At 46.6% G+C, this 27,541-nt stretch overlaps 1 long non-coding RNA gene across 1 annotated transcript in view; it reads right to left on the bottom strand.

Annotated features, from left to right (window-relative positions):
- LOC145340323 (uncharacterized) overlaps positions 1-26,802 on the bottom strand; it is a 46,940-nt gene extending 20,138 nt beyond the window's left edge. Inside the window, exon 1 of the long non-coding RNA XR_013886240.1 lies at positions 26,470-26,802. This is a non-coding gene — a long non-coding RNA (uncharacterized LOC145340323). The remainder of the gene's footprint in view (positions 1-26,469) is intronic.
- Positions 26,803-27,541: the final 739 nt, after the last annotated feature.

The following is a 27,541-nucleotide window of genomic DNA, read 5'->3' as shown; positions in this document are numbered from 1 at the left end:
CTCTCTGTCTCCAATTGGTTCCTCAAACAAGGGCAGCATGGTAGCACAGTGATTAGCACTGCTGCCTCACAGCGCCAGGGAACTGGGATCGATTCCCAGCTTGGCTCACTGTCTGTACAGAGTCTGCATGTTTTCCCCGTGTCTCCGTGGGTTTCCTCCCACGGTCCGAAAGATGTGCAGGTTGGTGGATTGGCTACACTAACTATATGGGTTACCGGGATTGGACGTAGGAACGAGATGATATAAAATAATTCAGAGTGAATGAAATCTCATCAAAACAAAGAACTTCTCAAAACTAAATAACCAAGAGGTGAAATGGTGTACACAATATCATTCTGACACCAGGAAGTTTGGCCAGATACAGATTGTCCCTAAAATCAGTGAGCCACTTAATTGGCCAATTAAGACATACTGATGTTTTACCAGCTGCAGTGAGTGGGGGACGGGGGGAACTGGAGGGTGCTTTGCAGAGAAGATGCTGTCCTGCACCACTGAGGAAGACCACCAAGAACCCGAGATGACCTGACCCTGCTAGAGTGGTACAGGTTGGGTTTTGGAAGCTCCATGGCCCACGGATTGGCCACTGACCTCCTAGAGGCAATGGGTGTTCCTGTGGAAACAGCAATAGCTGCCCTCAGTGATTCAAACCCCCGCCACCCTCAACACACCCTGCCTGACTTATCCCTGTGCCTCCAGACTCCAGTTATCTGACTGAGCACAGCCATCGATGCTCCACTGCCTTGCAGTCACATCTCCAGCAGAGGCCATCACTTCCGATAGCGCTGTTGAGCTACCAGTTCCCCGACTGGCCAGATTGGCTGTTAGCAAATGTAGCTGACTGCTGAGCAAACCGCGGTCAAACCCAGTTTCAGCCCCAGCAGCAGGAACTCAGACATATGCCTTTCGTATGGCCTGTATATCTTACGCATATTAATGAGTCTGCAGCTCTTCCAATGTCCTTGAAACGTAGAATCTAAAATATTTCTCTTCAATAACAAATTATTTTCTGAAATATTTCAGTAATGCTGTCAGAACATTTCTGACCTTACATCAGGAAACAGCAGCAGTCAAACTCCACACACCCACGTCATCATTCACCTGATAGCTTCTGGAAATGACAAAGTCAACACATCCTCTGCTGAATACAAAGTCATTTCCCCATTTGGGAATTTCCTGTTTTTCCTCAAGTTTTAGTGTTTCATCATAACCAGGTAATCCGGTTTTCCAACTTTATCCACTCCTCTGCATTCGCACAATGCACCCATCCATTCTATGAAACTGGATTCTCAAATTTTCTCCTCAGGAACTCAAGTGCCTGAAACTAATCCAGGACCGAGTGTTAAATATTCCCAAATACAAGGTGTTTTGGAAACTGAGGAGAGGAAGGGAAAGGGGGAAGAGTGGCAGCATTGTTTAAGGAGAATATAGAATCATAGAAATACTGCAGTAGATCCAATGTCAGTAGGAGAATATTTAGGAGCAGTATCATTTTATCTCAGGTTTAAGCTGACTTTATGAAAGGACAAAGAAAAATTCACAGTGAGAATAATTAACTGAAGGAAAGGCAACTTCAATGGGGTAAGGACAGACCTGGCCCAAATAAATTTGAGTCAAAGACTGGCAGGAAAAAGGTAAGTGAACAATGGGCTTTCTCTGAAAGATGAGATAGTTTGAGAACAGTCAAGGTGTGGTCCCTCAAAAGGGAAAGATAAGGAAAATAAATACAGAGCTCCCTGGATGACAAAGAAGATAGAAAATAAGATAAATAAAAAAGTATACTCATGAGGTGAGAATGACTACCTCTAACATCAAAACAGCATGTGAACAAGTATGGCACCAGAAGCCCTGGCAAAACTGGAGTCAATGAGAATCAGTGTGAGAATTCTCCATTGGTTCGAATCATACCTGGTACAAAGGAAGATGGTTGCGGTGGTTGGAGATCTATCATCTCAGTTCCAAGACATCGCTGTAGGAGTTGCTCAGGGTAGTGTCCTGGGCCCAAACCATCTTCAAACGCTTAGAGTCATGGAGGTTTAGAGCATGGAAATAGGCCTTTCTACCCAACTTGCCCATGCTGTCCTTTTTTTTAAACCCCTAAGCGAATCCCAATTGCCCACATTTGGCCCATATCCCTCTATACCCATCTTATCCAGATGCTTCTTAAAAGAAAAAATTGTACCCGCCTCTACTAATACTTCTGGCAGTTTGTTCCAGACACTGACCACCCTCTGTGTGAAAAAATTGCCCCTCGGGACATTTTTGTATTTCTCCCCTCTCGCCTTAAACCGATGTCCTCTAGTTTTAGACTCCCCTACCTTTGGGAAAAGATATTGACTATCTAGCTGATCTGTGCCCCTCATTATTTTATAGACCTCTATAAGATCACCCCTCAGCCTCCTACGCTCCAGAGAAAAAAGTCCCAGTCTATCCAACCTCTCCTTATAACTCAATCCATCAAGTCCCAGTAGCATCCTAGTAAATCTTTTCTGCACTCTTTCTAGTTTAATAATATTCTTTCTAATAATAGGGTGACCAGAATTGCACACAGTATTCCAAGTGTGGCCTCACCAATGTCTTGTACAACTTCAATAAGACGTCCCAACTCCTGTATTCAATGTTCTGACTGATGAAACCAAGCATGCCGAATGCCTTCTTCACCACTCTGTCCACCTGGGATTCCACTTTCAAGGAGCTATGAACATGTACTCCTAGATCTCTTTGTTCTGTAACTCTCCCCAATGCCGTAACATTAACTGAGTAAGTCCTGCCCTGGTTCAATCTACCAAAATGCATCACCTCACATTCGTCAGCCCACTGGCCCAATTGATCAAGATCCTTTTGCCGTCAGAGATAACTTTCTTCACTGTCCACTATGCCACCAATCTTGGTGTTGTCTGCAAAATTACTCACCATGCCTCCTATATTCTCATCCAAATCATTAACATAAATAACAAATAACAGTGATGAAGTGGCTTCATTAATGACCTTCCCTCCATCCTAAGATCAGAGGTGGGGATGTTCGCCAATGATTGCACAATGTTCGGTATCATTCGCAAATCCTTCAACACTGAAGCAGTCCATGTCCAAATGCGGCAAGACCTGGACAATATCCAGACTTGGGCTGACAAGTGGCAAGGAATATTTGCACCACACAAATACCAGGCAACGACCATCTCCAACAAGAGAAAATCTAACCATCTCCCCATGACATTCAATAATGTCACTAGTTCTGCGTCTCTACTATCAACACCCTGGGGTCACCATTGACCAGATCCAGAACTGAACTAGCTATATACATACTGCAGCTACAACAGCAGGTCAGAGGCTGGGAATACTGCAGTAAGTAACTCATCTCCAGACTCCCCTAAAGGCTATCCACCAACTACAAGGCACAAGTCAGGAGTATGATGGAATAGACTCCACTTGCCTGAATGGCTGCAACTCCAAGAACACCTAAGACTCAGCACCATGCAGGACAAAGCAGCCTGCTTGATTGGCACTATATCCACAAACATTCACTCCATTCACCACCAATACACAGTGGCAAGTGCATGTATCACCTACAAGATGCACTGCAGCAACTCACCAAGGTTCCTTAGGTAGAGCCTTCCAAACTCACAACCACTAATCTTTGGAAAGACAACGGCATCACCACCTGGAATTTCCCCTAAAGTCAAAACCCTGGATTTCTCTCCTTAACAGCACTGTGCCTGCACCTACACCTCAGACACTGCAGCAGTCACAGGAAACCGTTCACCATCACCTTCTCAAGGGCCTTTGAGGAATGCAAAGATAGCAGAAAGAGCTTGAACAGAAACTTAGAGGGGAAAAATGGGGCCATGAAATGTCCCTGGCAGGCAGGATTAAAGAGATTCCCAAGGCTTTTAATGCACATATAAGGAGGAAGAGGGTAGCTAAGGAAAGGGTAGGTCCATTCAAGGACAATGGTAGGAATTTGCATGTGCAGCCAGATGAGGTGGGTGAGGTCCTGTGATGAGGATGCAGAGATCCTTCAGAATGATCTGGACAGGTTGGGTGAGTGGACTAATCAATGGCAGATGCAGTATAATTTGGATAAATGTGAGGTTATTGACTTTGGAAGCAAAAACAAGAAGGCAGATTACGACCTGAATAGTTATAAATTGGGAGAGGGGAGTGTGCAGAGGGACCTGGGTGTCCTTGTGCACCAGTCGCTGAAGGTAAGCATGCAGGTGCAGCAGGCGGTAAAGAAGGTAAATGGTATGTTGGCCTTCATTGCGAGAGGTTTCGAGTACAGGAGCAGGGATGTGTTGTTGCAATTATACAGGGGTCTTGGTGAAGCCACACCTAGAGTATTGTGTGCAGTTTTGGTCTCCTTTTCTGAGGAAGGATGTTCTTGCTCTGGAGGGAGTGCAGTGAAGGTTTACCAGGCTGATTCCGGGGATGGTGGGACTGATGGATGAGGAGAGATTGATTAGGTTAGGAGTGTTTTCACTGGAGTTCAGACAGAAGGAGAGGGATCTCATTGATACCTATAAAATTCTAACAGGATTAGACAGGGTAGATGCAGGGAGGATGTTCCTGATGGTGGGGGTGTCCAGAACCAGGGGTCACAGTCTGAGGATTCAGGGTAGGCTATTTAGGGCAGAGATGAGGAGACATTTCTTCACCCAAAGAGTGATGAGACTGTGGATTTTATTACCACAGGAAGTAGTTGATGCCAAAACATTGAATGTATTCAAGCGGCAGCTGGATATTGCACTTAGGTGAATGGGATCAAAGGTTGGGGAGAAAGGAGAATTAGGCTATTGAGTTGGACGACCAGCCATGATCGTAACGAATGGTGGAGCAGGCTCAAAGGGCCAAATGGCCTCCTCCTGCTCCTAGCTTCTATATTTCTATGTTTCTATGAGCAACAGGTGGCAGATGAAGTTCAATGATGTGAAGAGATTAGTTTGGACAAGAAGAAGATGGACAGGCAATATAAAGTGAAAGGTAAAATTCTAAAGGAGGTGCAGGAGCAGAGGGACTGGGGTACATGTGCTTAAATTATTGAAGCTGGTATGACTGGTTGGTAATAAAGCATACAGTCTCCTAGCATTATTAGTGGAGAAAGAGAAGTCCCAGGAGGTTTTGTTGAATTTTTAATAGTCACTTATCCGCCTCAGCTGGAGTTTTCCATCCCATTCTGAGTGCCGTGCTTTAAGAACGATGTGTTATCAACTCAAGAACAGCTTCTTTCTGCTGCCATCAGGATGTTTGAATGGACCTACCTTGCATTAAGTTAATCTTTCTCTAGACCCTAGTTACGACTGTAGCACTATAGTCTGCACTCTCCTTCTCCCCTATGTACTCTATACATGGTATGTTTTGCCTGTATAGTGCACAAGGAACAATACTTTTCACTATATTCCAATACATATGACAATAATAAATAAAATCAAATCTATAGCATGAGAGGGTGCAGATTTTCAGAAAACTTTTGATAAAGTCCAACATAATTGATTAGTGTGCAAAATTAAAGTACGTGGGATTGAGGGGAATATACTGGCATGGATTGAAAATTGGTTTGTGGACAGAAAACAGAGTAGGAATAAATGGGTATTTTTGGGAATGGCAGGCAGTGACCAGTGAGATCGCAGGATCAGTGCATGGACCCCAACTATTTACAATATACATCAATGATTTGGATGAGGGAACTAAATGTAATATTTCTAAGTTTGATGATATGTAACTTGGTGGAAATTGAGTGGTGAAGAGGATGTTAAGAGGCTTCAAGGTGATTTAGACAAGTTGAGTGAGTGGGCGAATATGTGGCAGATGCAGAATAATGTCAATAAACATAAAGTTATCCACTTCGGAAGGAAAAACAGAATGACAGAATATTATTTAAATGGTGATAGATTAGGAAATGCTGATGTACATATCATCCTGCACCAGTTACTGAAGGTACAGCAAGCAGTCAGGAAGGCAAACAATATGTTGACAGGGGAGCGAACACAGACTGATGGCAGAATAGGGACACGGAATAATCCAGTAAAAGAATCAAATCAGAGGGAGTGCAGCGATATTAAGTTTCAAGGGAGTAAGGAAAGGCTGGATGGTCTCTACTTTAATACCAGGAAATTGTAGGTAAACTGGATGAGTTGAGGGCAATGATTGGCACGTGGATGGAAGAGTGATATAGCCGTCATCACAGAGTTTGAAGGAAGGACAGGAATGACAACTCAACATCCCGGGATATGGAACCTTCAGGTGAGAGGGGAGGAGGTAAAAGAGGAGGAGGCGTTGTGTTATTAGTTAAGGAGTCAGTTCCTGCAGTAAAGAGAGATGATATATTGGAGTGGGAATCAAATGAAGCTTTGTGGTTGGAGCTTAGGAATGAAAAAGGGACAGCCACATTGTTAGGTGTTTATTATAGACCCCCAGATAGTCAGAGAGATATTGAGAAGCAAATATATGCTTAGTTTGTGGAGGTTTGCAAAAACAATAACAATAGAGTTATTAAAGTAGGAGATTTCAACTTTCCCAACATTAACTGGGATATACAAGTGTTAACAGCTTGGATAGAGTAAGTTTCTTGAAATGTGTACAGGAGAACTTTTTAGATCAATATGTGGAGAGGCCAACAAGGGAGGGAGCTGCATGGACCTGATTCAAGGGAATGAAGCCAGACAGGTGGTTAAGGTGATGGTGGGGAAGCATTTTGATGAGAGTGATCACAACATGATGCAATTTAAGCTTGTTATGGACAAGGACATAAACAAGCTGCAAAAAAAAACAGTTTTGAATTGGGGGGGAAGTGAATTTAATAAAACAGGATCTGGCCAAGGTAAACTGGGAACAGCTACTAATGGGAAATCTACAGAAAGGTAGTGGGGGGGCATTCAAAAAGGAAATGGAGAGGATGCAGCCCAACATGTTCCCTCGAGAGTGATAGGTAGGAATAACAAGCCCAGAGAATCATGAAAGACCAGAGATATTCAGGATACAAACAGAAGGAAAAGAGAGACTTTTAGCAGCTACAAGGGAAGCAAATCAGCAGAGGCATTAGTGAGAGATAGAGTGTGCAGGGTGGAGCTTAGGAAAGTAAAGAGGGGACATGAGAAAGCTCTGGCTGGTAAAAGTAGGGAAAGTCCCAAGATATTCAATAAGTATATCAATCGGAAGAAGATAACCAGGGAAAGAATAGGGCCCATGAGGGAACAAGAGGGCAATGTGTGGGTGGAGTCATAGGACATTGGTAGAGTGTTGAATGAATATTTCACATCCGTCTTTACCCATGAGAATGAGGATGAAGGCATAGAATTCAGAGAGAGAGACTGTGGGGTCATTGAGCAAATTGACATAGGAAGTGACAAGGTATTGGAGGTATTGGCAGCCTTGAAAGTGGACAGATATCCAGGTCCAGATGAATTGTGCCCTAGGCTACAATGGGAGGCAAGGGAGAAAATTGCAGAGCTCTGACCCAAATTTTTAATTTCTCTCTGGCCACTGGTGCCAGACTACTGGAGGACAGTTAATGTGCTTCTGGTATTTAAGAAGGGTTGTAGAGATAAATCAGGGAACTACAGATCAGTGAGTCTCACATCAGTGGTAGGGAAACAATTGGAGAAACTTCTGAGAGTGTCTATCTCCACATGGAGAGGCGAAGCTTGATCAGGGATAGTCAGCAATGGCTCCATCTGAGGGAGGTCATACCTAATAGATTTGACCAAATTTTCTGAGGAGGTGATCAGGTGTGTAGATGAGGGTGGTGCAGTTAATGTAGTTTATATGGATTTCAACAAAGCCTTTGAGAAGGTCTCACATGGGAGATTTGTAAAGGAGGTAAATTTACATGGGATACAGGGTAATTTGATAAAGTGGATTCAAAATTGGCTCAGCTGTAAGAGACAGAAGGTGGCATAGGATGTAGGATGTCAGATGTAGGAGACAGAGGATTAGTAAATTTGCAGATAACGCAATGATTGGATGGGTGGTTAACAGTGAGATGGAATGTCTTGGGTTACGGGAAGATATAGACGTTATGGTCAAATGGGCGGATATGTAGCAGATGGAATTTAACCCTGAAAAGTTTGAGGTGATGCACTTTGGAAGGAATAACTTGGCAAGGAAGTATCCAATGAATGGTAGGACACCAGGAAGTTCTCTGGAACAAAGGGACCTTGGCGTGTTTGTCCACAGATCTCTGAAAGTGGAAAGGCATGTTAGTAAGGTGGTGCAAAAGGCATATGGGACACTTGCCTTTATCAATCAAGGCATAGATTATAAAAGTAGGAAAGTCATGTTGGATAAATGCAAATTACAGTGGATGATGGAATCTGCAACCTTTTTGTCAAAGGATCATCTAGACTCCAGACGTCAGCTCTTTTCTCTCCTTACAGATGCTGCCAGACCTACTGAGATTTTCCAAGTCATGTTGGAGTTGTATGGAACTTTGGTGAGGCCACAGTTGGGGAACTGTGTGCAGTTCTGGTCACCACATTATAGGAAGGATGTGATTTCGCTGGAGGGGGTGCAGAGGAAATTCACCAGGATGCTGCCTGGGATGGAACATTTAAGTTATGAGGACAGGTTGGGTAGGCTTGGGTTGTTTTCACTGGAGCAGAGAAGACTGAGGGGTGACCTGATCAAAGTGTACAAGATTATGAAGGGCATGGACAGAGTGGATAAGGAGCAGCTGTTCCCCTTAGTTGAAGGGTCAGTCACATGGGGAATCCTTTAAACCAGAACATTGAAGATATACAGTGGTAAAAGACATGTTTCAGTCTGCAGATATCTAATAATCTTTTAGTAAATGGAGGCTAGGATATGGTGGCTGGATCACATGGTGTTAGAATATTGTCCCCTCATTTTTGTGACTCAGAGTTGAACCAAAGCCAGTTTGCTCGGTTAGATGTAAATGTGAGGGTAAACATTAAAATAAACAAATTGGCTATTGAGTTGATAAATCAGAGCCATAATGTGAAAGAAGAAGAAATTAGATATAGCTCTTGGGGCTAAAGGGATCAAGGGATATAGGGGGAAGGGAGGATTCAGGATATTGAATTTGATGAATAGCCATGATCAAAATGAATTGTGAAGCAGGCTGGAAAGGCCAAGTGGTCTGCCCTTGCTTCGAGTTTCTATGTTTCTAAATGAAAATATCAGACATGCACCCAGGGCTGACAGTGGAATTAAAAATGATGGAGTAACATTTCAGTAATATCCTTCACTGAAACTTACATAAAACTCATCAAATTTTGATCAAGGTCAAGTTAAGAAGTTATTCGCTGCTAAAGTGACTGTATATACACATTGTACACAATCAGTCCTCATGATTCAATACCACTGAGAACAAGCTTGCTGTTGATTCAAAGGAGCCCTCACCACAGCTCTGCAACCCTCTACCCCCTCCACAGCACCAGTACTGAGGGAGGGCTGCATTGCTTAAGATCATGTCTTTCAGTGGAGACATTAACTGGAGACTTTGCCAGTGAACAGTTTGATCAAGCAGATGCAGCACGGATTCGTGAAGGGGAAGTTGTGTCGAACGAATTTACTGGATTTCTATGTGGATGTGACTAGTGTGGTAGACAGAGGGGAACCGGTGGATGTGGCGTTTTTAGATTTCCAGAAGGCATTCGATAACGTGCCTCACAAAAGATTGCTGCAGAAGGTTAGGGTGCACAGAGTTGGGGGTAAAGTGTTAGTGTGGATTGAGGATTGGTTATCTAACAGAAAGCAGAGAGTTGGAATCAATGGATGCTTTTCTGGTTGGCAGTTGGTGACTAGTGGAGTGCCACAGGGATCGGTGCTGGGGCCTCAACTGTTTATCATATACACAGACGATCTGGAGAAGGGAGCTGAGAGTAGGGTAACAAAATTTACTGATGACATGAAGATGAGTGGAAAAGCAAATTGCTTGGAGGGAGTGAAAAGTCTGCAGAGAGATCTGGATAGGCTGAGTGAGTGGGCGAGGACCTGGCAGATGAAGTATAACATTAGCAAATGTGAGATTATCCACTTTGCTAGAAATAATAGTAGGAAGGAATATTATTTAAAGGGTGAAAAGCTGCAGCATGCTACTGTGCAGAGGGACCCAGGGGTCCTTGTGCACGAATCGCAAAAACCCAGTCTGCAGGTGCAGCAGGTGATCAGGAAGGCGAATGGGATGCTGGCCGTTATAGCGAGGGGTTAGAATATAAAAGCAGGGAGGTCTTGCTGCAACTGTACAGGGCACTGGTGAGGCCGCAGCTGGAGTACTGTGTGCAGTTTTGGTCGCCACACTTGCGGAAGGATATTTTGGCCTTGGAGGGAGTGCAGAGGGGGTTCACTAGGCTGATACCGGAGATGAGGGGGTTAGCTTATGTGGAGAGATTGAATAGACTGGGTCTGTACTCTTTGGAGTTTAGAAGGCTGAGGGGGGATCTTTTGGAAACATATAAGATGATGAAGGGGATAGATAGGGTAGAGATAGACAGTTTCTTCCTGCTTAGAAAGGATAGCAGGATTAGAGGGCACAGCCTCAAAATAAGGGGGGGGGGCAGTTTAGAACGGAGTTGAGGAGGAACTTCTTCATAAGAACATAAGAAATAGGAGCAGGAGTAGGCCATCTAGCCCCTCGAGCCTGCCCCGCCATTCAATAAGATCATGGCTGATCTGAAGTGGATCAGTTCCACTTTCCCGCTTTCTCCCCATAACCCTTAATTCCCTTGTCTGTCAGGAACCTATCTACCTGTGACTTAAATATATTTAGCGAGGCAGCCTCCATCACTTCAACGGGCAGAGAATTCCAGACATTCACCACCCTTTGAGTGAAGAAGTTCCTCCTCAACTCCGTTCTAAACCGCCCCCCCCAACTTATCTTGAGGCTGTGCCCTTTAGTCCTGCTGTCCTTTCTGAGTGGGAAGAATCTCTCTACCTCTCTACCCCCTATCCATCCCTTTCATTATCTTATATGTCTCTATAAGATAGAGACGTATCTTACCCTTTCATTCAAAGGGTGGTGAATCTCTGGAATTCTCTGCCTGTTGAAGTGGTGGAGGCTACCTCGCTAAATATATTTAAGTCATGGATAGATAGATTTTTGACAGACAAGGGGATTAAGGGTTATGGGGAGAAAGCAGGGAAGTGGAACTGATCCACTTCAGATCAGCCATGATCTTATTGAATGGCGGGGCAGGCTCGAAGGGCTAGATGGCCTACTCCTGCTCCTATTTCTTATGTTCTTATGAAGCTGGCAGCTACTAAAGGTCCTGTTTTAGGTGAGGGGTGGGAGACCCAGCTCCATCAACCTCACATAGTCCACATAGTGACATAGGTAGGAAAAGGGATGGGGATGTAAGGCAGAAATTCAGGGAGTTAGAGTGGAAGCTTCGAGCTAGGACAAACAGAGTTGTTGTCCCTGGTTTGTGACCCATGCCATGTGCTAGCGAGGCGAGGAATAGGGAGAGAGAGCAGTTGAACACATGGCTACAAGGATGGTGCAGGAGGGAGGGAGGGATTCTGATACCTGAATAATTGGGGGTCATTCTGGGGTAGGTGGGACCTCTACAAATGGGATGGTCTCCACCTGAACCACAGGAGTACCAATATTGAGAGGGGGGTGAGGAATTTGCTAATGCTCTTCGGAAGGGGGATGGGAATCTGAATTGTAGCTCCAGCGTACAGGAGGTTGAAAACAGTGAGGTCATGAATAAGGTTTCAGGCCACAGGAGTGTACCGGCAGGCAGGAAGGTGGTTTGAAGTGTGTCTACTTCAATACCAGGAGCATCCGGAATAAGGCGGGTGAATTTGCAGCCTGGGTTGGTACCTGGGACTTCGATGTTGTGGCCATTTTGGAGACATGGATGGAGCAGGGACAGGAATGGCTGTTGTAGGTTCTGGGGTTTAGATGTTTCAGTAAGATCAGGGAAGGTGGTAAAAGAGGGGGAGGTTTGGCATTGTTAGCCAAGGACAGTATTACGGTAGCAGAAAGGATGTGTGATGAGGACTCATCTACTGAGGTAGTATGGGCTAAGGTTAGAAACAGGAAAGGAGAGGTCACCCTGCTGGGAGTTTTCTATGGGTCTCTGAAAAGTTCCAGGGATGTAGAGGAAAGGATTGCAAAGATGATTCTGGATAGGAGCAAAAGTAACAGGGTAGTTGTTATGGGGGACTTTAACTTTACAAATATCGATTGGAAAAGCTATAGTTCGAGCAGTTTAGATGGGTCAGTTTTTGTCCAATGTGTGCAGGAGGGTTTCCTGACACAATATGTAAATAGGCCAACAAGAGGCGAGGCCACATTGGATTTGGTACTGGGTAATGAACCAGGCCAGATGTTAGATTTGGAGGTAGGTGACATTGGTGATAGTGACTACAATTTGGTTACGTTTACATTAGCGATGGAAAGGGATAGGTATACACCGCAGGGCAAAAGTTATAGCTGGGGGAAAGGAAATTATGATGCGATTAGGCGAGATTTCGGATGCATAGGACGTGGAAGAAAGTGCAGGGGATGGGCACAATTGAAATGTGGAGCTTGTTCAAGGAGCAGCTACTGTGTGTCGTTGATAAGTATGTACCTGTCAGGCAGGGAGGAAATGGTCGAGCGAGGGAACCGTGGTTTACTAAAGAAGTTGAATCTCTTGTGAAGAGGAAGAAGGAGACTTATGTAAAGATGAGATGTGAAGACTCATTTAGAACACTTGAGAGTTACAAGTTGGCCAAGAAGGACCTAAAGAGAGAGCTAAGAAGAGCCAGGAGGGGACACGAGAAGTCTTTGGCAGGTAGGATCAAGGAAAACCCTAAAGCTTTCTATAGATATGTCAGGAATAAAAGAATGGCTAGGGTAAGATTAGGGCAGTCAAGGACAATATGGGAAGTTGTGCGTGGAGTCCGAAGAGATAGGAGAGGCACTAAATGAATACTTTTTGTCAGTATTCACACAGGAAAACGACAATGTTGGCGACGAGAATATTGAGAAACAGACTATTAGAATGGATGGGATTGAGGTTCATAAGGAGGTGTTAGCAATTCTAGAAAAGGTGAAAATAGATAAGTTTATCCTAGGATGGGATTTATCCTAGGATTCTCTGGGAGGCTAGGGAGGAGATTGCAGAGCCTTTGGCTTTGATCTTTATGTCGTCATTGTCTACAGGAATAGTGCCAGAAGACTGGAGGATAGCAAATGTTGTCCCCTTGTTCAAGAAGGGGAGTAGAGACAACCCTGTTAATTATAGACTGGTGAGCCTTACTTCTGTTGTGGGCAAAGTTTTAGAAAGGATTATAAGAGATAGGATTTATAATCATCTAGAAAGGAATAATTTAATTAGGGATAGTCAACACGGTTTTGTGAAGGATAGGTCATGCCTCACAAACCTTATTGAGTTCTTAGGTGACCAAAGAGGTGGATAAGGGTAAAGCAGTTGATGTGGTGTACATGGATTTCAGTGAAGTGGTTGATAAGGTTCCCCATGGTAAGCTACTGCAGAAAATGGGATTGAGGGTGATTTAGCAGTTTGGATTAGAAATTGGTTAGCTGTAAGAGACAGAGGGTGGTGGTTGATGGGAAATGTTTATCCTGGAATTCAGTTACTAGTAGTGTACCGCAAGGATCTGTTTTGGGGCCACTGCTGTTTGTCATTTTTATAAATGACCTGGATGAGGGTGTAGAAGGATGGGTTTGTAAATTTGCGGATGACACCAAAGTCGGTGGAGTTGTGGACAGTGCAAAGGATGTTGCAGGTTACAGAGGGACATAGATAAGCTGCAGAGCTGGGCTGAGGGGTGGCAAATGGAGTTTAATGTGGAAAAGTGTGAGGTGATTCACTTTGGAAGGAGTAACAGGAATACAGAGTACTGGGCTAATGGTAAGATACTTGGTAGTGTGGATGAGCAGAGAGATCTTGGTGTCCATGCGCACAGATCCCTGAAAGTTGGCACCCAGGTTAATAGGGTTGTTAAGAAGGCGTACGGTGTGTTAACTTTCACTGGGAGAGAGATTGAGTTTCTGAGCCATGAGGTCATGTTGCAGCTGTGCAAAACTCTGGTGTGGCCGCAGTTGGAGTATTGTGTACAGTTCTGGTCGCCACATTAGAGGAAGGATGTGGAAGCATTGGAAAGGGTGCAGAGGAGGTTTACCAGGATGTTGCCTGGTATGGTGGGAAGGTCTTATGAGGAGAGGCTGAGGGACTTAAGGCTGTTTTCGTTACAGAGAAGAAGGTTAAGAGCTGACTTAATAGAGGCATACAAGATGATCAGAGGATTAATTAGGGTGAACAGTGAGAGCTTTTTTCCTTGGATGGTGACGCCTAGCACGAGGGGACATAGCTTTAAATTGAGGGGTGATAGATATAGGACAGATGTCAGAGGTAGGTTCTTTATGATGTGGATATGCCAGTGTTGGACTGGGGTAAACACAGTAAAAAGTCTGACAACACCAGGTTTAAGTCCAACCGATTTATTTGATAGTAAACTCACAAGCTTTCAAGGGGTTTCCCTCTTCTTCAGGTGAAGAAGAGGGAAACCCTTCGAAAGTTCGTGAGTTTACTATCAAATAAATCGGTTGGACTTAAACCTGGTGTTGTCAGACTTCTTGGTAGGTTCTTTACTCAGAGAGTAGTAAGGGCGCGGAATGCCCTGCCTACAACAGTAGTGGACTTGCCAACATTAAGGGCATTTAAATGGTCATTGGATAAACATATGGATGATATTGGAATAGTGTAGGTTAGATGGGCTTTAGATTGGTTTCACAAGTTGGTGCAACATCGAGGGCTGAAGGGCCTGTACTGCGCTGTAATGTTCTATGTTCACCAGAAACAGGTTGTTCTTTGTAAAATCTTGTTATGTACTCATTCCCAATCCAACAGCTCTTAAATGTAATCCAATAACTTTGCAAAAGTGATTCCTGAGTAATCAGAGAATTCTCTAACTATCAGTAAATCTAAAAATCTTGTGACACAAATGATGGAAGTCTCTGAGTTGATTTTCATCCACTCATTCAGGAAGGCCTGAACCTCACTTTGAAGGATGCATTGGTTATGTTCATCCTCATGTCATAGAATCATAGAATCTCTGCAGTACAGAAGGTGGTCATTTAGCCCACTGGGTGTGCACCGACACTCTGACAGAGAGTTTCTTATGATGTGGAGATGCCAGCATTGGACTGGGGTAAACACAGTAAGAAGTCTCAGAACACCAGGTTAAAGTCCAACAGGTTTATTTGGTAGCAAATGCCACTAGCTTTTGGAGCGCTGCTCCTTCGTCAGGTGAGTGGGGAGTTTTCCTAGTGGCATTTGCTACCAAATAAACCTGTTGGACTTTAACCTGGTGTTCTGAGACTTCTTAGAGAGTATCTTACCCAGGCCCTTTCCTCAACCCTATCCCTTTAACCCCATACATCAACCATGGCCAATCCACCTAACACACACATCTTTGGACTATTGGAGAAACCCTGGCACCCGGAGGAAACCCATGCAGACACATGGAGAACGTGAAAACACCGGTGTTGAGTGCTCCTTTGTGTTAAGAACCTCAAAGTGCAAGTCTTTTACCAATTATAATCAAGGGCCTTTATCCAATTTAATATAACACCGAACAGCTTCCATACACTGATAATAAAATCCTGCCCAAGGGAACAAGGAGATTCAGTCTCCCATCATGATACATGATATTTCAAACCCTCTTACGGTTCAGTTCCCTGTCTCCAGTTTCTCTTGGAGCTCACGACAGACTGAACACATTACTGATGGTGTGATCTGACTGAATTGGATCACAATTTCTTCTCACTTATGGTCTATATTTCTGCTGTAGGATTCAACATTCAGTTAATTGCTGCATGCCACTGACTGGACAAACCAAGTGTTAAATACATCAAAAGATCATTAACTTTTTCAACCTCAACTTTAAAATTTCTATTTGAATATTTCTCTTCAAATTCATGAATGTCCTTTCTTAGAGGTTAGTCAGTAATTTTCTTCAACCATTTCTTCAAGAAGCTGCTGTAGATCCCTTTACGGAGGGAGTCGTTTTGACTCAGCGTCAGTGAAGGAACAGCCATCTATTTTCAAATCAGTGGCTTGGCGGGAACTCGCGAGTGGTGTCTGCTGCTACGTGTCTGCTGCCCTTGTGTTTTATGCTGGGTGGTAGAGGCCACAGATTTGGAAGTTGCTGGATTAAAGGACTTTGGAAAGTTTTGCAGTAGAACTTGTAGATGTTACACACTGTTGCTACAAGAGTGGAGGAAGTGACTGCTCAAGATAGTGAGTGGTGTGCCGATTAAGTCTTTATCCTAATTATGGCAAACATTGAGGAACTGCACTCGTCCAGGCAAGTGGAGAGTATTCTATCACACCCCTGACTCATGCCTTGTAGATATGAACAGGCTTTGGGAGGTGAGGAGATGAGTTATTCTCCATAGGATTTCCAGTCTCTGACCTGCTCTTGTAGCCACAGTATTTATATGATGAGTTCAGTTCAGTTTCTGGTCAATGGTAACCCCCGGGATATTGACTGGGGAGAGAGGGAGATGGCAATGCCATTGAATGTCAAAGGGAGATGGTTAGATTCTCTCCTGTTGGAGATATATATTATCTGGCACTTGTGTGGTGCGAATATTAGCCATTATCAGCCCAGTCCCAAACGTTGTTCAGGTTTTACTGCATTTTAATTTGAACTATTTGATTATCTGAAGAGTCGCGAATGGTGCTGAACATTCTGTGAACATCCCCACTTCTGATCTTACGATGAAAAGTTCATCGGTGAGGCAACTGAGGACTGATGGGCCTCAGAGATTAACATGAGGAATTCCTGCAATCATTCCTGGAGCTGAGATGATTGACCTCCAACCATCACAACTTTGTGCCGGATATGATGCCAAGCAGCAGAGATTTCTCCCCTGATTCCCACTGAATTGTGCCAGGCTCCTGGATGTATTTACAATTGGTCAAATCCTATGTTATTGGTATTAAGGACAGTCACTCTCACCTTCCATCTGAAACTCAGCTCTTTGTGCCAAGTTTGGACTTTGGCTGTAATAAGATCTGGAGCAGAGTAATTTTGCTGGGACCTAAGGAGGACACCAGGGTGTGGCTATTGCCAATCTTATCGCTCTATTGCAACAGCTTGGGAAGCGGCATGTCCAGTCCTAGAGCAGGTATCTTCAGTATGACAGTGGGGTGTTGTCAGGGTCCATGGTGTTTACTGCATCCAGTGACTTTAGTGTTTCTTGATTGAATGTGGAGTAAATAATGACTGTTTTTTCTGATGGTGATAGCTTGAGGAGACATTGTTGGATTATTCACTCAGCACGACTAGCTGAAGACAATTCACAATATTTCAGCCTCAGCTTTTGCAGTCACGTTCTGGGTTTCACCATGATTGAGAATGGGATGCTCACAGAGCTTGGTCCTCACTGTCCATCACCATTCACAGCTGGATACACATGTGGCCTGTCATTGATTGGCATACGTGCAGTTGTCATGAGATTGTCACTTCAGTTTCAGTTATGTCTTGACCTGTCTCTGACACGCTCTCACACACTCCATATTGAACCATTTCTTCTGATCAGTAAGTTTCATCAAAGAGCAAAGTACAGCACAGGAGCAGGTCCTTCAGCCTTCCAAGCCTGTGCCAATCATGATGCCCTAACTAAACTAAAAAAACCTTCTGCCCTTATTTGAAGTATGTATGCCTCTATCCCCTCCCTATTCATGTATCCATCCAGGTGCCTTTTAAATGTTGCCAACGGGCCTGGTCCCACCACCTCCTCTGGCAGCACATTCCAGGCAACAACCACTCTGCATGAACCTTTGCCCCCTTACAACTGACACTTCCATCCTGGGAAAAAGCCTCTGACTATCCACCCTGTCTACGCCTCTCATAATTTTGTAGACCTCTATCAGGTCTCCCCTCAGCCTCCGTCTTTCCAGTGAAGACAATGCCAGTTTATTCAACCTTTCCTCACGAGACCAGGCAACATCCTGGTGAAACTTCCGTGCACTCTCTCCAAAGCTTCCATGTCCTTTGGTAATGACATGTGCCTTCTCAATTACCTTGGAAACCTGTGTTGCCACTTTTAGGGAACGGTGGACCTGCACACCCAGCTCCCTCTGTGTTATGTTCCTAAGGGTTCTGCCATTTCCAGTATAATTCACACCTAAATTTGATCCTCCAAAATGCATCACCTTATGTGTCTGGATTAAACTCCATCTGCCATATCTGTGCCCAAGTCGCCAATCTATCTATATCCTGTTGTATCATCTGACAATCCCTGGCACCATCAGAAACTCCACCAATCTTTGTGTCATCCGCAAACTTACTAATCAGGCCACCCACGTTTTCCTCCAGATCATTTATATAAACTACACATAACAGAGGTCCCAGCACTGATCCCTGTGGAACATCACTAGCTACAGATCTCCATTCTGAAAAACACTCTTCCACCGCTACTCTCTCATCAGCCCTTGATTTACCAATTAACAAACTTTGTCAGCTCATTCTGTAATTACGAAAGTGACTGCACACAGCGAATTCGGTCTACACAGGATATTATTGCTTTGTTCCTTCATTTAGCTCATGATTCAAGATACTAGTGACAATTCTATAATTGACATCACCTCACTGGGCTGAACAGGAAGAAAATAATCAAGATTCCTGATTCAGCTGTACATGTCAGGGCATCATAGTCAGCACAGGCTTGGAGGGCTGAAGGGCCTTCTCCTATGCTGTATTTTTCTTTATTCTTTCTTCCATGTCCTAACAAGCTCCACATTCTTTTCACCGATTCCCTAATAATCATGAATGTGCATCGAATCCCAGGCCCAAAACACTTGAATTTTCATCCTTCTACTCAAATTCCTTCACGTCATCTTAATTGCTCCAACAGTGGCAGCCGTTCCTTCAGCTTCCTAAGCCCTAACACCTGGAATTCCCTCCCTAAACCTCTCTGCCATTTTCATGCTCTCTCCCTCCTTCCCCCTCTTTTCACCCAACTTTTGTTGCTGTAACAGCTCCTTATATCCCATGATACTTGATAGAAATACAAGTTCTATCTGCTATCTCAGAGCTCCAGGGATCCAGGTTCGATTCCCGGCTTGGGTCATTTCTGTGTGGAGTTTGCACGTTCTCCCTGTATCTGCGTGGGTTTCCTCCGGGTGCTCTGATTTCCTCCCACACTCCAAAGATGTGCGAGTTAGGTTGACTGGCCATGCTAAATTGTCCCTTAGTGTCAGAGGCACAATTTACCCAGCTCGGGTAAATGCGCGGGGTTATGGAGATAGACCCTGGGTGGGACTGCGGTCAGTGCTGAGTTGATGGGCTGAATGGCTTCCTTTTGCACTGTAGGATTCTATGATCCCATGATTCAAAGTTATTGTTGGTTTTCAAGGTTCTTCAGGTAAATCTCATTGTTGCTCTGAACATTAACAATTTTTTTTACCTTAAACTTAGGGTTAATTGAATTGCAATGTCTCCCCTCCACCACCATCTGATTTCTACCCCTTCTGAAACACCCAGAATGATGAGTGAGATTGCCCAATTCTGTTGGTGCCTGGCCCACTGCAAATGGCGCAGAACATTTGGTATTTGAGTCAGTCAGCAAATTCCAAAGATATTCCACAAATACATAAAGGGCAAAAGAATAACCAGGGAGAGAGTAGGATTTCTTAAAGATCAACAAGGTCACCTATGTGCAGAGCTACAAGAGATGGGTGAGATCCCAAATGCGTATTTCTCAACAGTATTTACTTTTGAGAAAGACATGGATGTTAAGGAACTTGGGGAAATAAATATTTTGATGTTTTGAGGAGTGTACATATTACAGGGAAGGAGGTGCTGGAAGTCTTACAGCGCATCAAGGTAGATAAACCCCCAGGACCTGATGAAGTGTATCCCAGGACACTGTGGGAGACTAGGGAGAGAATTGTGGGTCCCCTAGCAGAGATATTTGAATCATGAACAGCCACAGATGAGGTGCCTGAAGATTGGAGGTTGGCAAATGTTGTGCCTTTGTTTAAAAAGGGCTACAATGAAAAGTCTAGGAACTACAGGCCAGTGAGCCTCATATCAGTAGAGTCATAAAGTCATAGAGGTTTACAGCATGGAAGCCTCATGGCCCAACTTGTCCATGCCACCCTTTTTTTTAAAACCCCTAAGCTAATCCCAATTGCCCGCATTTGGCCTATATCCCTCTATACCCATCGTACTCATGTAACTGTCTAAATGCTTTATAAAAGACAAAATTGTACCCGCCTCTGCTACTAACTCTGGCAGCTTGTTCCAGACACTCACCCCCCTCAGTGTGAAACAATTGCCCCTCTGGCCACTTTTGTATCTCTCCTCTCTCACCTTAAACCTATGCCCTCTAGTTTTAGACTCCCCTACCTTTGGGACAAGATATTGACTATTTACCTTATCTATGTCCCTCATTACTTTGTAGACCTCTATAAGATCACCCCTCATCTTCCTAGCCTCCAGAGAAAAAAGACTCAGTCTATCCAGCCTCTCCTTATAACTCAATCCATCAAGTCCCAGTAGCATCCTAGTAAATATTTTCTGCACTCTTTCCAGTTTAATAATATCCTTTCTATAATAGGGCAAGCAGAATTGCACACAGTATTCCGAGTGTGGCCTTACCAATGTCTTGTACAACTTCAACAAGACGTCCCAACTCCTGTATTCAATGTTCTGACCGATGAAACCAAGCATGCTGAATGCCTTCTTCACCACTCTGTCCACCTGTGACTCCACTTTCAAGGAACTATGAACATGTACCTCTAGATCTCTTTGTTCTGTAACTCTCCCCAGTGCCCCACCATTAACTGAATAAGTCCTGCCCTGGTTCAATCGACCAAAATGCATCACCTCGCATTCGTCTAAATTAAATTCCTTCTGCCATTCGTCAGCCCACTGGCCCAATTGATCAAGATCCCACTGCAATCAGAGATAACTTTCTTCACTGTTCACTATGCTAACTATCTTGGTGTGTCTGCAAACTTACTAACCTTGCCTCCTATATTCTCATCCAAATCATTAATATAAATGATAGTGGTTAAGTTGTAAGAAGGTAGTCTGACACAGGATCTACACGCATTTAGGGAGACAAGGCTAATTAGAGACAGTCAGCATGGCTTTGTGAGTGGAAAATCATGTCTCACAAATTTGATTTGAGTTTTTTGAAGAGGTAACAGGAAGATCTATGGGGGCAGTGCAGTTGATGTTGGCTACATGGACTTTAGCAAGGCCTTTGACAAGGGACCATGTGGTAGGTTGTTGCATAAGGTTAAATCTCAGGGGATCCAGGGTGAGGTAGCCAATTGGATACAAAATTGGCTTGATGACAGAAGACAGAGGTGGTTGTAGAGGGTTGTTTTTCAAACTGGAGGTCTGTAACCAGTGCTGAGCCTTAGGGATCAGTGCTGGGTCCACTGTTAATTGTCATTTACATTAATGATTAATTGGATGAGAATTAAGGAGGTATGGTTTGTAGGTTTGCAGATGACACTAAGATTGGTGACATAGTGTACAGTGAAGGTTACCTAGGATTGCAATGGGATCTTGATCAATTGGGCTGACAAATGGCAGATGGAGTTTAATTTAGATAAATGTGAGGTGATGCATTTTGGTAGATTGAACCAGGGCAGGACTTAGTTAATGTTAGAGCACTGGGGAGAGTTATACAACAAAGAGATCTAGGGTACAGGTTCATAGTTCCTTGAAAGTGGAGTCACAGATGGACAGAGTGGTGAAGAAGGCATTCTGCATGCTTGGTTTCATCGGTCAGGAGTTGGGACGTCTTGTTGAAGTTATTCAAGACACTGGTGAGGCCACACTTGGAATACTGCGTACAGTTCTGATCACCCTATTATTGAAAGGATACTATTCAACTAAAAGAGTGCAGAAAAGATTTACTCGGGTACAACTGGGACTTGATGGTTTGAATTATAAGGAGAGGTTGGATAGACTTGGGCTTTTTCCTCTGGAGCGCAGGAGGCTGAGGGGTGATCTTATAGAAGTCTATAAAATAATGAGGGGCACAGATCAGCTAGATAGTCAATATCATTTCCCAAAGATAGGGGAGTCTAAAACTAGAGGGCAGAGGTTTAAGGTGAGAGGGGAGAAATACAAAAGTGTCCAGAGGATCAATTTTTTCACACAGAGGGTGGTGAGTGTCTGGAACAAGCTGCCAGAGGTGGTAGTAGAGGCGGGTACAATTTTGTCTTTTAAAAAGCGTTTAGATACATCGGTAAGATGGGTATAGAGGATATGGGCCAAACATGGGAAATTGGGACTAGCTTAGTGGAAAAAACTGGCAGCATGGACAAGTTGGCCGAGGGGCCTGTTTCCGTGCTGTAAACCTCTATGACCCCGGAGAATCCCAGCCACAAACAGGGACGGGGATTTTTGGCATAAATGTCCAAAACATGAATTAACTCAAAAGCTGTCAAGCGCAGGATTCAAACGCACACCTTTGCACAGAACAGAACGTTAATCCAGCACTTTCAGTCATCCAATCCCACAGTAAATGACTGTGCAAACTATAACAGTGCGGCACTCCCTCAGCACTGACCCTCTGACAGTGCGGTACTCCCTTGGCACTGACCCTCTGACAGTGCAGCACTCCCTCAGCACTGACCCTCTGACAGTGCGGTACTCCCTCGGCACTGACCCTCTGACAGTGCAGCACTCCCTCAGCACTGACCCTCTGACAGTGCGGTACTCCCTCGGCACTGACCCTCTGACAGTGCGGCACTCCCTCGGCACTGACCCTCTGACAGTGCGGCACTCCCTCGGCACTGACCCTCTGACAGTGCGGTACTCCCTCGGCACTGACCCTCTGACAGCGCAGCACTCCCTCAGCACTGACCCTCTGACAGTGCAGCAGTCCCTCGGCACTGACCCTCTGACAGTGCAGCACTCCCTCAGCACTGACCCTCTGACAGTGCAGCACTCCCTCGGCACTGACCCTCTGACAGTGCAGCACTCCCTCGGCACTGACCCTCTGACAGTGTGGCACTCCCTCAGCACTGACCCTCTGACTGTGCAGCACTCCCTCAGCACTGATCCTCTGACTGCGCAGCACTCCCTCAGCACTGACCCTCTGACTGTGCAGCACTCCCTCAGCACTGACCCTCTGACAGTGCGGCACTCCCTCAGCACTGACCCTCTGACAGTGCGGCGCACCCCCAGCACTGACCCTCTGACAGTGCCCCGCTCCCTCAGTACCGACCCTCTGACAGTGTGGCACTCCCTTAGTACTGCTGCAGAGTATTGAGCTTTCTGATTTTTGTATTCAAGCTCTGGAGTGTGATTTGCAGTAAAAAGTCTGACAACACCAGGTTTGATTTGTGATTTGCACCCAGAGCTGCCAGTTGGGCCAGAATTTGTGTTAGAATTCTATCCACCTGGCACCATGGGGAATTTATACCCAAGGCTGATGTGTAATTATGCTGCTTATGTTATTGGAGGTGGATTTAAGCTTGAGCACAGAGCACAATAATATAATTAATTCACGATTACCAGCAGGGAAAGCGATATTCTGACAACCTTAATAACAGAGGGCAAAGATATCCCATCCTTCTATATTTAAAAACCTTAAACCTTTGATTAGATTTCAGTCTCTGAATCACTCCCGGGTGTTAGTTATCCAATACAGGAGCACAATCCATCTTCCCAAACTCCTCAATTACATTCCAGTCACTCACTGACTCCTATCTCAGTGTCCATCAGGATGAGTGCTGTAAACAGTATCTGGGTTGGACAGCAGAGAAAATAATCAAAGAAATAATGTGAGGAAATTAATAAATTCTAAGGCGTTGAACAGGAATTGCAGGATAAGGAGCTAACAGGGTCACAGGAGCGGGAAAGGGCAACACTCAATACAATGGTTGTGAAATGGAGTTTGGGGGGTGCAGAGAGCATAGGGGGAGGTAGACAGCGTGGGGGGATGGAGAGCGTAGGGGGGTGGAAAGTGTGGGGGGGAATGTGGGGGAGGCAGAGAGTATGGGAGGGGTGGGGGTTGTGGGGAGAGTGGGGCTGGGGGGAGAGCATGGGGATATGGGGAGAGAGTGGGGGTGCGGGGAGAGAGTGTGGCTGGGGGAAAGAGTGGGGGTGGGGGAGAATTGGGAGTGGGGGGAGAGTGGGGGTGGGGGGGAGAGTGGGGGTGGGGGGAGAGTGGGGGTGGGGGGAGAGTGGGGGTGGGGGGAGAGTGGAGGTGGGGGGAGAGTGGGGATGGGGGGAGAGTGGGGATGGGGGGAGAGTGGGGATGGGGGGAGAGTGGGGATGGGGGGAGAGTGGGGATGGGGGGAGAGTGGGGATGGGGGGAGAGTGGGGATGGGGGGAGAGTGGGGATGGGGGGAGAGTGGGGATGGGGGGAGAGTGGGGATGGGGGGAGAGTGGGGATGGGGGGAGAGTGGGGATGGGGGAAGAGTGGGGATGGGGGGAGAGTGGGGATGGGGAGAGAGTGGGGATGGGGGGAGAGTGGGGATGGGGGGAGAGTGGGGATGGGGGAGAGAGTGGGGATGGGGGAGAGAGTGGGGATGGGGGAGAGAGTGGGGATGGGGGAGAGAGTGGGGATGGGGGAGAGAGTGGGGATGGGGGAGAGAGTGGGGGTTGTGCTTATATAACATTTTGATAAACAAGTTCCCATTCTGGGGCTTTGTACAGGGGTGTGTTGGGGGGTATGTGGGGGGGGGTTGTGTGGGGGGGGTGTGTGGGGGGGCGTGGGGTTTTGTGTGTGTGTGGGGGGTATGTATGTGTGGGGATGGTATGTGGTGGGTGTGTGTGGGGTGGTGTGTGTGTGTGAGAGGTGTATGCGCGTTTGGGGGGTGTATCGGGAGAGGTGGTGTGGGAGAGGTGTGTGCGTGGGAGGGTGTGCGTGGGGTGTGTGCGTGGGGGTTTGTGGCTGGGTGGGTGGGTGTGTGTGTGTGTTGGGGGGGATGTGTGTGTGTGGGGGAGTGTGTGGGGAGGTGTATTTGGAGGGTGTGTGTGTTTGTGTGATGGGGGTGGGTGGCGGGGGGTGGGGGAGAATGGATTTGTTTAAATCACTGCTTCCCGATCAGAAATATTCCTGGAAATGGATCACGGGAGGAAACCAGAGCTGGCCGGAAACCTGAGTGGAAAATCAATGGGAACAAACTGAGATTGAGGCCCCAATATTCCTAATGATCCCGGATTGAAATGTGGCCGGAATTCTGAAATGTGACCAAATCCAGAAAATCATCCCGGGGGGTGGGGGGGCGGTGACAGGAGTGGGGGAGACAGGAGAGGGTTGACAGGAGGGGGGGTTGACAGGAGGTGGGGGGACAGGAGGGGGGGTTGACAGGAGGGGGGGTTGACAGGAGGGGGGGTTGACAGGAGGGGGGGTTGACAGGGGAGGGGACAGGAGGGGGGGTTGACAGGAGGGGGGGTTGACAGGAGGTGGGGTTGACAGGGGGGGGACAGGAGGGGGGGTTGACAGGTGGGGGACAGGAGGGGGGGTTGACAGGAGGTGGGGTTGACGGGGGGGGACAGGAGGGGGGGTTGACAGGTGGGGGACAGGAGGGGGGGTTGACAGGAGGGGGGTTGACAGGAGGGGGGTTGACGGGGGGGGTTGACAGGAGGGGGGGTCGACAGGGGGGGGTCGACAGGTGGGGGTTGACAGGAGGGGGGTTGACAGGAGGGGGGTTGACAGGAGGGGGGTTGACAGGTGGGGGTTGACAGGAGGGGGGTTGACAGGAGGGGGGTTGACAGGAGGGGGGTTGACAGGAGGGGGGTTGACAGGTGGGGGTTGACAGGAGGGGGGTTGACAGGAGGGGGGTTGACAGGAGGGGGGTTGACAGGTGGGGGTTGACAGGAGGGGGGTTGACAGGTGGGGGTTGACAGGAGGGGGGTTGACAGGTGGGGGTTGACAGGAGGGGGGTTGACAGGTGGGGGTTGACAGGAGGGGGGGTTGACAGGAGGGGGGGTTGACAGGAGGGGGGGTTGACAGGAGGGGGGGTTGACAGGAGGGGGGGTTGACAGGAGGGGGGGTTGACAGGAGGAGGGTTGACAGGAGGGGGGGTTGACAGGAGGGGGGTTAACAGGAGGGGGGTTAACAGGAGGGGGGTTGACAGGAGGGGGGTTGACAGGAGGGGGGGACAGGAGGGGGGGGACAGGAGGGGGGTTGACAGGAGTGGGGGGACAGGAGAGGGGGGGACAGGAGAGGGGGGGACAGGAGGGGAGAGGGACAATAAACGTGTCCCTGGCTCCTCTCCGTTTGGAGCGGCATTATTGACCGGAGTGAAGATTCACCCTCTGCCCAGAGTCCCATCCCAATCCCAATCCCAATCCCAATCTCAATTCCAGTCCGATCCCAATCCCAAAGCCAGGCTCCAAATGAAGGAAGATTGAAATGTGAAGCTTGATTCAGGGAGATGCCCCTGGGGATTTTATTCCAGCTCAGACAATGTGAAATGTTTAATGAAAAGCGCACTTCCCACATTTTAATCTGAGACAGAGAAATTAAACTGAACCCCCCCGGATCTGAGTAAAGATACATTCACTCACCTTGCAGAAGCAGAAACTCCGCCTTTAACCATCCAGACACCGGTTATTTCTGCAGCAGTTTAGGGATGGCTTTATTTCTGATTGTGGGAATGATCAGGAGCTTTCTGTATAAACTGAAGCTCAGACTGAGACAATTCCCCACCTTCAGTAAGGAGACAATCCTGGAACTTACCAAAAATCAGATCAGAAATTCACCGCCACGAAAAGCATTTCCCTGTTAGATTCCCAAATATCCCAAATAAATCATTCCAAATAAAAATCCGAAGCAAACGGCCTCTCGCATTGACGCCAGCGGCTCATCATCTGAAACTAAGAATAGAATCGAGAGAAACATCAGCGTCTCAGACCGGAGCTAGACTGCACTGGCTGCGTCACTGCTCAACACCCATTGGCTCAGCCACTGAAAGACTCAGCTTGACGCAAGATTGACTCAATGGCAGTGACGTCAGCAGTGGTACTGAGGCTCATTCTTCACTGGACGGAGAGGAGGGGAGAGGATGGGGAGGAGGGGAGAAGATGGGGGAGGAGGGGAGAGGAGGGGAGAAGATGGGGAGGAGGGGAAAGGATGGGGAGGAGGGGAGAGGAGGGGGGAGGATGGGGAGGAGGGGAGAGGATGGGGGAGGATGGAGGAGGAGGGGAGAGGATGGGGGAGGAGGGGGGAGGAGGGGAGAGGATGTGGGAGGAGGGGAGAGGATGTGGGAGGAGGGGAGAGGATGGAGGAGGAGGGGAGAGGATGGGGGAGGAGGGGGGAGGATGGGGAGGAGGGGAGAGGATGGGGGAGGACAGGAGAGGATGGAGAAGGGGAGGAGGGGAAGGAGAGGAGGAGGGGGAGGAGAGGAGGGGAAAAGCAGCTGGCATAACGAAGAACCCCACACACCCCGGACATTCTCTCTTCCACCTTCTTCCTTCTGGAAAAAGATACAGAAGTCTGAGGTCCCGTACCGACCGACTCGAGAGCAGCTTCTTCCCTGCTGCCATCAGAGTTTTGAATGGATCTATCTTGCATTAAGTTGATCTTTCTCTACACCCTAACTACGATTGTAACACTACATTCTGCATTCTCTCATTTCCT

The sequence above is a fragment of the Carcharhinus amblyrhynchos genome, unplaced genomic scaffold (genome assembly GCF_965287045.1).
Source record: "Carcharhinus amblyrhynchos unplaced genomic scaffold, sCarAmb.v2.hapA scaffold_929, whole genome shotgun sequence".
In the NCBI taxonomy this organism is placed as follows: domain Eukaryota; kingdom Metazoa; phylum Chordata; class Chondrichthyes; order Carcharhiniformes; family Carcharhinidae; genus Carcharhinus; species Carcharhinus amblyrhynchos.
Note: the sequence above shows the minus strand (reverse complement) of the source record. Positions and strands in the feature narration are given on the sequence as shown.